This window comes from Aristolochia californica, unplaced genomic scaffold (genome assembly GCF_029961685.1).
Source record: "Aristolochia californica isolate CCGP_79_NKW_82.1479 unplaced genomic scaffold, dmAriCali1.0.hap1 SCAF_13, whole genome shotgun sequence".
NCBI lineage: Eukaryota > Viridiplantae > Streptophyta > Magnoliopsida > Piperales > Aristolochiaceae > Aristolochia > Aristolochia californica.
This window is the reverse complement of record NW_027181804.1, coordinates 11,179,540-11,193,607: the sequence shown is the minus strand read 5'-3', so window position 1 is coordinate 11,193,607 and position 14,068 is coordinate 11,179,540.

The following is a 14,068-nucleotide window of genomic DNA, read 5'->3' as shown; positions in this document are numbered from 1 at the left end:
CCCCTCCAATAAAATTCCCGACTTATCCGAAAATATGTTTTTTGTCGGCCTTCATGTGTAGTCATGGAAGGAGGCTAAAATGTTGTGAATCAGTGGTGACGTTTGGTGTAGAAAGATCCTGTTTTTGAAGAGGACCAAATTATCCTGAACCATCCAATGGTTTGCCGCTTTCCCCTACTGGATCTCATGATATAAAGCAATAATTTTTGGGTACTGTTGTGTCTCTTCTCGTATAGAATCCAACAAGAGAGCTCTGGGCTAACTTATGGCATGTAATTGAGGCTCTAGAATGTCTCGGCGAGATAACGCATCAGCCCCCACATTCAAACTCCCAGGTTTATACTCCACAGTAAAGTCAAACCCCATAAGTTTACTTAACCAATGCTGTTGCGGTGAGGTAGTGAGGGGCTGCTCAAGCAGATACTTGAGGCTGCAATGATCAGTGCGAATCAGAAATGGGCACCCCCAGAGATAAGGCCGCCAATGCTGTACGGCTTTCGCTAATCTGATCAGTTCCCTCTCATAAGCTACTAACTTGTGGTGGTGCAGACCAAGTTGGTAACTAAAATAAGCAATCGAGTGCCCCTATTGGTGTAATACTGCACCAATACCGCCCCCCGAAGCATCACATTCCACCACAAATGACTCATCAAATTCCAGTAGCTGCAAAACTGGCGGATGATAAGGCCTCTTTCAACTACTGAAAGGAATGAACCTCTGTCTCGGACCAGGTAAAGGTATTTTTCTTTAGTAGGTGTTGGCGGTACTGCAATCTCGCCATAGCTGCGAATAAATTTCCTGTAATACCCAACTAGGCCCAAAAGCCCCTTAATGTTGTAATGGATGTGGGAAGAGGCCAATCTGTGACGGCCTGTATCTTACTCTGGTCGACCTTCACCCCAACTGCTGAAATAACATGGCCCAAGTATGCCACTTCTGAGGTTCCCATAGAACATTTGGATTGATTTAAAACCAAATGATGTGAGCGGATAAGAGTAAATACCTGGTGAAGGTGCTGAAAATGCTCGTTCCAACTGTTGCTATATACCAAAATATCATCGAAAAATACCAAAAACGTATTTCCTCAAGAGAGGAAAATACCTCATTCATGAGGGCCTGAAATGTGGAAGGCACATTGGAGAGACCAAATGACATTATGAGGAACTCAAAATGCCGTGGTGCATGCGGAATGTTGTTTTCTCCACATTTGATGGATGAACTCGGATTTGATGATAGCCAGATTTCAAATTGAGCTTGGTAAAAATAGTAGCACCATGTAACTCATCTAGCAACTCATCCACCACTGGGATGGGAAATTTATCTTTAATGGTATGCACATTGAGTTGCCTGTAATCCGCACAAAACCTCCACGACATATCATGCTTGCGGACCAGTAATACCGGTGAGGAAAAAGGAGACCTGCTAGGCTGAATAATCCCCTGGGCTAGCATCTTTTGGCAATGCCTTTCAATCCCATCCTTCTGTAAGTGGGGGTAACGATAAGGCCGCACCTCTACAGGTTCCGTGCCCGTTTTCAAATGGATACGGTGATCACAGTGCCTAATTGGTGGAAGAGCAGTAGGTTCCTAAAAGATATCCTCAAAGTCTGTAAATAATTGAGATAACTTACAGTTGTCCGTGCTCTGGACCTGAACAATCTGAAGTGCCAGGGCACTGGTGCTTGTGTGCCATGCAATGTAATCTGACGGTGGTCTTCTGCAAAGGACATGGTCAGAGCCTGAAAATCCCATAATATTGGCCCCAACAGTTGTAGCCATTTAATTCCCAATACCAAATCAAAGCCGGATAGTGGAATCACCAGGAAATCTACAAGAAATGCATATCCCTCAATAGCAAGTGGCTGGAGAGATGCCCACACTAGTAATTTTAGCCCCATTGGCTACTGATACAGAAAGGCCAGTCTATTGCTGGACTACTAACCCAAGTTGTCCTGCCGTTGGTTGACTGATGAAATTATGTGTACTGCCAGAGCCAACTAAAGCAAGTAATTGTAGATGATGTAACTGGGCTTTAACCTACATGGTACTAGAATTGTACAGACCAGTCGTGGCATGAAGGGAAATCTCTGGACCCTCTTCGTCTGTTTCCACAATCTCCTCCTCTGGTAATATGTCTTCACCATCCTCCCACAGACATATACTAAATGATCTTTTGCATAGGTGACCTTGTACATACTATTCATCACAGTTAAAATAAAGGCCCTTGGCCTTTCTTTGATCCATCTCTTTGTTTGTTCAGTTTTTTGAAGTAAGGAGCAGGTGGAGGCGAGTTAGAGCCGTTTGGGTGTGGTGCTGCACTGGCTCCAGAACGTGGAGGTCCATAATAAGGGGCTGGCGCACTGGCATTGTGCCTTCCTGGCCAAGCTGGTTTTCTGACCAGTGAATCCTTTACCACATGCTGCTTATGCTCAATTGACCTGGCTAAATTCATAGCGTGGTCCAAATCTGTAGGACCATGTAATTCAACTTCCAGTCGTAGAGCTTATGTCAAACCAGCAGTAAAACATATGAACATATTGTGTGTGACTAACAAACTCATTAGCCCAAGCCAACCGTTCCTGGAAGGTCTTTTGATATACCTCTAGTGATCCAGTCTGCTTATAATTGATTAATTCTCCCAATGGATTGCTACTAGCTGGTGGACCAAACCTCCTCATACATGATTGTCTCAAGGTTGCCCAATCTTGAACCAATTGGTCATTTTGGAATTGGTGGTACCATAGAAGCACTTCATCGAGCAAGTGGTAGGCGGCCAAATAAACTTTCTCATCCACAGGTGTTTTTTTTATGATAAAAGAATTGATCACACTTGGTTAACCAAATCAAGGGGTCCTTATACCCATCATATGTAGGAAAGTCTAATTTTAAATACCTGGGAACCGTATTTGGTCCCTGAGCGGCAGGCCCCAGATGGGGATTGCGATGACGCATTGGTGGTGGTGGAGGAGGTGGTGGGTGGTATTGATGGTGTTCGGCCGGTGGAGAGTAGTCTGTCGGCGGTTGAGCTCGTGTACCAGTGTCATCTTGTTGCCGAAGGAGAGCTTGGAAGGCGGCATCCATGGATTTTATGGCCTCACGTAGGTCAAATGTTGTCTGACGCACCTCTTCCAGGGATTGAGCCTGAAGGTCTGTCCTCTGGCGATTATCTTCAACTAATTGCCTCAAATCATCAGGGAAAGAGGAATCCCCAAGGGTGGACCTGTCTGATACCAAGATGTTAGGTTCTTCCCGAGCCATGGATCGAGTCAGCCTTCTTTCCTCTCTTCCCTCCATATTGGATCTTGACGCTGGAAGGAGTTTCTTGTTTCTTGAATGTGGAATGATGGAAATAGGAATGAAATGATGGAGCTTTGAAGGAAGCTCGACCTGGACCTCAGAGGGAGAATCCGACCTAGACCTCTCAGGGAGAATCTGACCTATTTAATTCTAATTTTCTCAATACTTGTTTTCCCTTCACCTTGACGTCCCCCTAAATAGGGTTGAGGACGGAATTACAAAATAGACCCATGGGTCAAGTGGTTCACACCACATTACGTCTAAACCAAACCAAATGAAATTACATTAAAATTAAATTGACATAATTTAATTCCTATGCCTATGGATAACTCATGATGTTATGGAGTCCATAACAAGCCCCCCTTGTTCATGGCCTCCACCAATCACCTGCTTCGTTATAAGATCCTAAAAAACACATGAAGTAGGTGAAAAGATAACCGAGCAATTAAAATATTTTGTAAGCTGACTCATAGAGAATAAATTTAAAGAAAAAGAAGGAACAAAAAGAATCTCAGTGAGCGGAAGTGATGGGGTGACAGAAGTGGAACCTTTTCCTTGAACATTGGTTTGAGAACCGTCAGCTATGGTAAAAAACTTGTGTGAAAGACTCGGAGATAAAGAATGTAATAAATTTTTGTTACCTGTAAGATGCTCGGAGGCTCCTGAATCAATTATCAAGGATGAAGATGAGGCAGATAGCATACCTGAAGTAGTAGTGGCAGCAGTAGTTGCAGAGGGACTAGGAGAAGACCCCAGCATGGTCTTCATTTTTTGAAAAAGTTCATACTCTTCATCAATAATAAGGGCTTGATTAGCCCTTGTTGATTCTAACTTTTCATTATCTTTATAGCATATTTCTTTATAGTGGGCATATCTACCACAGTAACTGCATGCCCTGTAACGTCACTGGTCTATAGTGTGGCCAGGAAATTTGCAATGAGTACATTTAATATCATATGTTCTGCTAGTACTAGTCCTTCTACCTCTTCCTCGGTGTCGACCGTGATCAGAGCATGGTCCTCTATGATCATAATACATAGCGGATGACACATCAGTAGTGGGGGAAGAAGTGCTTGGTATACGAAGTAATGTTGCACACACATCATCAAACTTTGGGACAGCAGAAGCACTTAACAGTTGACTCTTGGAAATCTCAAGATGAGGTTTAACATTGGCAAGACAGATAGCAGTAATGAGTGCCTCCTTTTTTTAATCTTGAATAGAAATATCAGTGGTGGAGGAGTGAGCTAACTTCCACTCTTGAAGAAAGCCTCTAAACCATGCCAAGTACTCATGAATATTTTCTCCTTGTTGAGTATTCAACATTCGATGGAGAATATCATAGGGTCTATGCAGTGTATCAAGGCATGAATATAGTTTAGTACATGTCTCCATAATTTTTTTAGAAGTGTTAAGATGAATAACATTACTAGAGACATGTTCTTCCATGCTATTTATTAGCCAACCAATTACCAAAGTATCATGTTTCAGCCATTTCATATAAAAAATATCTTCTTCATCAACAGTTGGTCCTCAGGTAGTGATGTGACCTAGTAGGTCTTTGGTTATGAGAAACCTCCTAACCAAGGTGGACCAACTCATAAAATTTGATACCACACGTAAGGTTATGGTGGTGATTCTCAGTATATCACCTTTGATATTCATATTATCATCTTCTTCAAAAAACTTCTAATAACACCAAGTAGCACTTCTTCAAACAACTCGGTATATGTGAACAGAGCATCAGTGCTAAATTTTAATTTTTTTCAAAAAAACCACTCATAAGAGGCTCAATATAAATCTTCTATATTAGGGAACTCTTATCCCACGAAAAAAAAATCAATAATCTGAATATGGACTGGTCTCGGCAAACAGAATTTCTAAACAGATAAAATTGTTTTGATAGTTTCTTCTAGATAGAGGAGCATGCATATCCATAGCATAATAAGATGAAAGCATTCACATATTCATCCTTGAATGATCATCTAAATTTGAAAACCAGTAGCATAAAAAAAAAAAAAATTGAACACTTATCTCTCGGCTAGTGTTCTTCCTTCATACTAGAGCCTTCTTTGAGTGGTGTTGATCATATCTTTTTTTAGAGCATTCCTTTGTCGAGGGATCATAAATGTATTGCTCTGATACCATGTTGAATTTAGGATCCTTTTTCCATGATCATGGACAAGAGAAAGAAGAAACAAAAAGGAGAAGATGGAAGGAAAGCTCTCGGGTAGAGAAAAGAAAAATATAAAAAGAGAAGGGAGGTTGCGCCAAGCAAGGAGAGAGATAGAGAGAAACTAACTCGGGATTGAATGTATTTCCCTGATTAATTTCGACTTACAATGCCTCTATTTATAGTAGAGGAGGAGGTAGAGTCCTTATACAACTTGTCCTTCAATCCTAATTACATTCCTACTCTAATTGTTCAATATAAGTAAGTCTATTCAAACTAAACTACTAGAAACCTAACTTGAGTAGAACTAGGAGTCCTTTATTATTAATGTGAATGTAATGGACAAGCCAGCTCATAGCCTTATACTTGTTGGCCCCTCGTGATCTCCCAGCACACCTTGATAAGAGTGCCAGCTCGTGAGATATTTGTGGGTCCCACTTGAGCTTCAAGTCTTTTAAATCAATTCAGCTTGTGCTTCTTGCTTCCTTAACTCGTACTTGCTTTGGGTGAGGACTCTTCTTGGTGTCCCACGTCCTCTAGGAATCTTCTTGATGACCTACGCCCTCATGGTGGGTCCCACCAGATCGAGCACCATGGTGGGTCCCACATTGTAACAGGTGTCATCTCATAAAGAGGCTAGATTCTCTCCATTGATTTGTAATCTTCCCCTTGTTAGGAATTCAATGCCCTAATACAAAAATATAACAAGATTTATATAGGTTCACCACAAGGTGAGTGTTAGGATCTGCCCTTGCCATGGATCTCATCACCCTTCTTTCTCCTCTTTCCTCCAGAATTGCCATCGACGAAGAGGTGAGCTTTCTATGCTTAGTGCGTGCAATGATTTGGGAATGAATTGAGCCTTGAAGGAGGCTCGACCTTGGACCTCAAAAAGGGAGAATCCAACCTCTAATCTATTTTGATTTAATGTTTGACTTTCATTCAAGCTCCTTCTCCCATATAAAGAGGATTAGGGACGCCAACAACCAGCCCAAACCGAGGGGCACAAGGTTCACGTGAATTACAATTAAACCAACATAACACCTAAAAGGAAATTACATAAATTAATTCCTACATCTGTTTATTACCCGAGATGCTATGGAGTCCATAACATCACCCCCCTCCTATAGAAAGAGCTTCTCCTCAAGCTCGAAAGTGGGGGTAGAGAGCCTTAAAAGACGCCAAGGGCTCCCATGTAGTGTCAAGAGGGTAAGTGTCAGCCCACTGCACTAAAATCTCCCAGTCGCTCTGAACTCGTTGAGCCTGCAATACCTGGGCTAGAGTGGATAGCCCACGTCCTTCCTGAATTGGTAGCAAAGGCGTTTGGAGCAAAGGAGAGTCGCCGTTGAATGTCTTCAAATGAGAAACGTGGAAAACATCATGTAGCCTGGCATCTGGTGGAAGCTGCAAATGGTAGGCAACTGTGCCAATGCGTTCCAGGACTTGGAAGGGGCCATAGAACTTGGGGGACAATTTGTGAAATTTGGACGCTGTAAGGGAGAGCTGCTGGTAATGGTGAAGACGAAGCCACACATAATCCCCCGAAGAAAAGACCAAGTCACGATGTCTTTTATTATAGTTGGCTTTCATTGTCAACTGAGCATCCTCTAAATGAAAGTGTACCTGGCTGAGGAATGCATCACGTTCAGCCAAAGCCTGGTCAAGAGTTGCCACCTTAAAAGATCTAGGTTCATAGGATAAGAGCCGAGGAGGATCTCTGCCATAGACGACCTTGAAAGGAGTTGTGCCGAGTGCGGTGTGGTAGGATGTGTTATAATAGAACTCCGCCCATGCCAGCCACCTGTCCCAAATTTTAGGCAAATCCACGACAAAACAATAGAGGTACATTTCAATGGTGCGGTTGACTACCTCTATTTGGCCATCGGTCTGCGGGTGGTAGGCTAAGGAGAAGGCCAACTTCGTCCCTTGCAGCTTGAATAGTTCCTTCCATAAAGTACTAGTGAAGAGGGCATCTCTGTCACTGGTAATGGACGGATGCACCCCATGTAATCTGACAATATGATCCATGAAGATCTAAACAACTTGAGCTGCTATATAAGGGTGTGCCAGGGCCAAGAAGTGGGCATATTTGGAGAAGTCATCGACTACCACAAAAATAACTTATTTGCCCGAAGATGGCTGAAGTCCACCAATTAAATCCATGGATATATTGGCCTGGGAAGGTAACTGAAGGGGTTGGAGTAACCCTACTGGACTTAAGGACTCGATTTTCTTGCGCTGACAAAGCTGGCAAGCAGTCACATAGTCTGTCACACTACTTTTCATGCCCCACCAATAAAATTCCCGGTTGATCCAAAATAATGTTTTCTGCCGGCCCTCATGTTTGTTGTCATGAAAGGTGGATAATATGTTGTGAATGAGTGGCGAGGTGTGATGGAGATAAATCCGATTCCTGAACAATATGAGTCGATCATGAATAGTTCAAGTGCTATCCATTTTTTTCTACTCAATATTATGATATATCTCAAGGAGCTCGGGGTGCATTTGTGTTTCATCCCGAATAGAGTCCAACAAAAGAAATCTTAGGTGACTGATAGCGTGTAGCTGAGGCTCAAACAGGTCTCTGCGAGACAAGGCATCTGTCCCCACGTTGAGGTGGCCAAGTTTATACTCAACCTTAAAATCAAATCCCATCCATTTGCTGAACCAATGCTACTGGAAACGTGGTGAGACATTGCTCGAGTATGTACTTTAAACTGCAATGATCGGTCCTGATAATAAAGGGGCCCCCCACAGATAGGGCCTCTAGCGCTGAATGGCTTTGGTTAAACCGATCAATTCCCTTTCATAGGCAGCTAATTTGTGGTGATGTTGGCCAAGCTACCTGCTAAAATAAGCTATGGGGTGGCCTTGTTGTTGTAATACCGTGCCAATACCCCCTCCAGATGCTTCACATTCAATAATAAACAATTCATCAAAGTTGGGTAGCTGAAGTACCGGGGCAGATGATAACGTTGTCTTTAAATTTTCAAAGGATGAAGCTATTGTCTTTGACCAAATAAAAGCATTGCGCTATAGGATATTATTGAGAGGAGCTGCAATCTGTCCGTAGATATGAATGAATTTCTTTTAGTAACCTGCTAGTCCCAAGAATCCCCGTAACTCTGAGACTGATGTGGGAGTAGGCTAGTCGACCACTGCCTGAATTTTGCTATGGTCTGCCTTCACGCCAGATGCTGAAATAATGTGGCCCATAAATGCTACCTCTAACGTTCCCATGGAACATTTGGATTGATTGAGAACCAAATGATGGAAGCGTAAGATAGTGAACACCTGGTGCAGATGTTGAAGATGCTCGTCCCAGTGCTTACTATAAACCAAGATATCATCAAAAAAGACAAGAACAAAGTTCCAAAAGATAGAATGGAATACCTCATTCATGAGGTCCTGGAAGGTGGAGGGTGCGTTGGAGAGATCAAATGGCATGACTAAAAACTCAAAATGCCCATGGTGCGTCTGGAATGCTGTCTTCTCCACGTCAGAAGAGTGAACTCGAATTTGGTGATAACCTGATTTCAAATCCAGTTTGGTGAATAAGTTGGCACCATGCAATTCATCTAATAGTTCATCAACCACTGGAATGGGAAATTTATCTTTAATGGTATGAGCATTGAGCTCTCTGTAGTCAACACCAAACCTCCATGATTTATCATGCTTCTTGACGACTAACACTAGTGATGAAAATGGAGACCTGCCGGGTAGAGTAATCCCTTGGGCGAGCATAGTCTGGCATTGGCGCTCAATTTCATCTTTCGATAAGTGTGGGTAGCGGTAAGGGCGAACCACTACTGGCTCAGTACCTAATTTCAATTGGATACGATGATCACAATGTTGGATAGGCGGAAGTGCAGTAGGGGCCTGAAATAAGTCACCAAATTTTGTAAGTAAAGCATTTAACTTACAGTTATCTACGTCCTGGACTTGAATTTCTTGAAGAGTATAGGGCGTGGGAATATTTGTGCCATGAAGTGTAATCTGATGCTGGTCGGTCATAAATGTCATGGTGAGAGCCTTGAAATCCCACAAGATGGGCCCCAACGTCTGGAGCCATTTAATGCCCAGTACCAAGTCAAACCCAGCCAAGGAAATGGACCAGAAAATCTACTACGAATGAATGCCCTTCAATACAAAATTCTGTAGAGGGAGAAATGCCTGCACTTGAATTTTTTTCCCCATTGGCCACTGAGACTGAGATGCCCATGTTAGTTTTACTCCGCAACCCAAGTTGTTGTGTGGCTGGCTGACTAATGCAATTGTGAGTGATGCCTGAACCCACTAGTGATAGTAACTGCAGATGTTGCAACCCCGCACGGACTTGCGTAGTGTTGGAACTGTGCAAACCAGTCATAGCATGGAGGGAAATGGCTAGTTCATCTTGTTCGGTCTCAGCACTGTCTTCCAACTGTGGATCTTCCTCTATGTCAACCAATACCTCCAACCAAAATAAATGTTTACATTGGTGACCCTGTACATATTGTTCATCACAGTTATAACGAAGTCCCTTGGCTCATCGGTGTTCCATCTCAGGTCTAGACAGGCGACGAATATATTGGGCTGGGGGTGTGGAGGGAGAATTGTCAGGACGGGGTGCTGAATTTTTCATTGTGCGTGAAGTCCCTGAATAGGATGATGGGACACTGGTGGGCTCCTTGCTTGGCCAAGAGGGTCTTCTAACCAGAGACTCCTTCAGGACACGCTGTTTGGTATCTATAGTCCTAGCAAGGTTCATAGCAAGGGCCAGGTCTTGAGGGTCATGCAACTCTACTTCCAAACGCTAGGCCTCTGTCAAACCAACAGTAAATAGATTAACATACTACAATGGAGGCATAAACCGACTAGCGTTAGCCAAACGTTCCTAAAAGTGTTTCTGATATAATTCAATAGTGCCAGTCTGTTTCAAATTCACCAAATCCCCCAAAGGGTTGCTACGAGCAGGAGGACCAAACCTCAATAGGCAATATTCTTTAAATAAATCCCAATCCTAAACCTGATGCTTCGAATTTAATTGGTGGTACCATAGGAGCGCTTCATCGAGCATATGGAAGGCAGCAAAATGGACCCGATCATCAGCATGTGCTCTTTGATTGTAAAAGAACTGGTCACAATGGTGTTACCAGATCAAGGGATCCTTAGACCCGTCATAGGTAGGAAAGTCAAGCTTGGCATACCTAGGCGCCGTATTTTGGCCTGGTGCGTGGGTCCCATGGCTGGGGAAGGGTGATGGCGCAAATGTGGTGGAAGTGGGGGCGGTTGTGGAGGGAGTGTCTCTGCCGGAAGAGTAGAGCTGCCTGGCGGTGTAGGACCACGAGCAAAGCCTTCCTCCACTCGCCGAAGAAGGTGTTGCAGTGTGTCATTCATGGCGGACATGGCAGATTGCAATCCATTAGTACACCTCCAATTTTCCTCCACGGTATGATGCATCTTCTCCATGACTTGATGCAAATCTTTCTGGGAAGAGGAATCCCCAAGGGTGGTTCTGTCTGATACCATGATATTAGGATCTGCCCTTGCAATGGATCTCGTCACCCTTCTTTCTCCTCTTTCCGCCAGAATTGCCATCGACGAAGAGGTGAGCTTTCTATGCTTAGTGTGTGCAATGATTTGGGAACGAATTGAGCCTTGAAGGGGGCTTGACCTTGGACCTCAAAACGGGAGAATCCGACCTCTAATCTATTTTGATTTAATGTTTGCCTTTCATTCAAGCCCTTTTCTCCCATATAAAGAGGATTAGGGACGCCAACAACCAGCCCAAACCGAGGGGCACAAGGTTCACGTGAATTACAATTAAACCAACATAACACCTAAAAGGAAATTACATAAATTAGTTCCTACATCTGTTTATTACCCGAGATGCTATGGAGTCCATAACAGTGAGACTATGTCCTATCTTCTGTTGTTGTAGTAATCTCTTATGAAGATGAAATAGTTTACAAGAGAAATCGTACACACTTACAGGTGTTATTCTCTAATCTCTCTTAGAGGCTGCAACATATGCTCCTCGAATGGTAAAACCATAATAGTGGCGCCCCAAATATAAAGAGAAAACTAGGGTAATCGAGAATAAAATCCAAACCTACCCATAATAAAATAGTATTTAATATATCGTGGACCAAGCAGGGGCTTCCTACCCCCCCCCCCCCCCCCCCCCCCTTCCAACCCCCACAGCAACCTTACTGTGAATGTCGATCCATGTACCGACTCAGCGTAGGGCATTGTTTAGGATCCACAACTTAACCTTCTCCCACTTGGAGACTAATCCATCATCAATAACTCCTCTACAGTGGCAAAAACTTCTCAATCCTCATAGAGAAGCCACCCTAATGAATGGTAACAGTCTTTGTCAACTTCTTATTACTTCAGTTTCTCAATCGTAATTGTCTTTGTCAACATATCAGTTGGATTCTGACTTCGTTGAATCTTCTCAAGTGTTAAGACTCCATCCTCCATAGCCGATCTGATGAAGTGATAACACACCTGTATGTGCTTTGTTCTAGCATGATAAACAAGATTCTTTGATAAATGAATAGCACTTTGACTGTAACAATATAACACATTCTTACCATGCTTGAGACCTAATTCTTCCTAGAAAGACTACAGTCATACCATCTCTATGTTGGCTTCAGTCATGGTGACATATTTTGCCTCAGTAGTGGAAATAGCAACTATCTTTTGCAACTTAGAGACCCAACTAACTATTGTACCACCCAATGTGTAAACATATCTAGTGGTACTCTTCCTACAATCAATGTCTCCAGCCATGTCAGCATCTACATAACCCTATAATCAAAAGTCTAACTTTCTAAAACATAAGGTTGAGTCTGCAGTGCCTATCAAATACCTGAGAATCCACTTCACTGCTTCCCAATATTGCTTACCCAGATTACTCATATATCTACCCATAACTCCCATTACATGAGCTATGTTTGGTCTAGTGCACACCATGGCACACATGAGACTGCCACTAGCAAAAGCATAAGGCACATTGGTCATGTTGCCTCGCTCCTGCTCTATAGAAAATGACTGCTCCTTAGATAGCCTACAGTGACTAGCCCAAGGAGTACTCACTAATTTTGCATCATTCATGTTGAATCTGCTCAACACCTTCTTCCCATATTCTTCTTGTGACAGTTTCAAAACATCAGTATTTCTAGTAATCCTCATCTCGAGGATTTATTTTACAACACTCAAATCCTTCATTGCAAAACTTTTGGGACAACTCCCTTTGCAAAAAATTTATTGCCTATTTGCAAACACCTGTTATCAATATGTCATAAACATATAGCAGTAGAATGATGTATGAGTTATCAAGCTTCTTCACATAACAACAACGATCAGCCTGGCTCCTCAAGAAACCATTACGACTCATAAAGGTGTCAAACTTCTTATACCATTGTCTTGGAGCCTGTTTAAGACCATACAAGCTCTTTTGAAGTTTGCACACTATTTTCTTCTTTCCTTGTGCTTTGAAACCCTTTGGCTACATCAGGTAAATTTCTTCCTCCAAATCACCATGAAGAAAAGTTGCCTTTACATCCAACTGCTCTAAGTGCAACTCTTAATTTGCTAGTCCAAGCATTATTTTAATAGTAGTCAATTTTACTACTAGAGAGAAAATCTCAGTGTAGTCAATGCCTTATTTTTGTTGAAAGCCCTTTACCTCTAGCCTTACCTTGTACCGCTTGCTGCCATCATGTTCCCTTTTAATTCGATACACCCATTTGTTCTGTAAGGCCTTCTTCCCTTTTGGTAACTTGGTCAACCGCCATGTCTGATTAGATAATAGTGAGTCCATCTCATCTCTCATGGCCAACTACCACTGGGTTGATTCATCAACTTGCACGGCTTCCTCATAACTCTCTGGTTCACCTTTATTAGTCAACAAAATATAATTCAGTGCAGGGGAGTACCTCTATGGTGGTCTGCTAGTTCTGGCAGATCTCTTACATTCAATCACAATAATGTTCTAATTTTCTTGTGGGAGTATATTTTCCTGGTCTTCCTGAGCAATATTCTCCATCTCAATAAGTGGAAGATCTCTCAACTGAATCACTTCAAACTTCTTGGCTTCATCACTTGTGCTCTTAGACTATGTTCTAAACCTGGTTTTATACAAAACACCTTTATTGGAGATTACGTTCTTGCTCCTTATAACCTTACGACTTTGGTCATCCCATAAAAGATAACTAATCTCGGTACCACCATTGCTAATAAAGAAACATGTCTTAGATTTAGCATCAAGTTTACTTCTAATAGAAAAATGATATGAATATAAGAAACACAACCAAAAGCTTTCAAGAAAGAAAAGTTTACCTCTTTTCCTCTCCAGACCTCTTCTGGTATTTTGTAATCCAATTATGTTGAAGGACCTCTGTTGATCAAATAGGTAGAGGAGCTAATAACCTTATACCGGAACATCTTTGGCCATCCCACATGTAACTCATGCTCCTAGCACGCTCGTTCAAAGTTCTATCCATCCTCTCAGCCACACCATTATGTTTAGGTTTTCTAGGAATTGTCTTCTTCATCTTGATTCTATTCACAGAATAGTACCATTTGAAATCATCATCTATGTATTCTC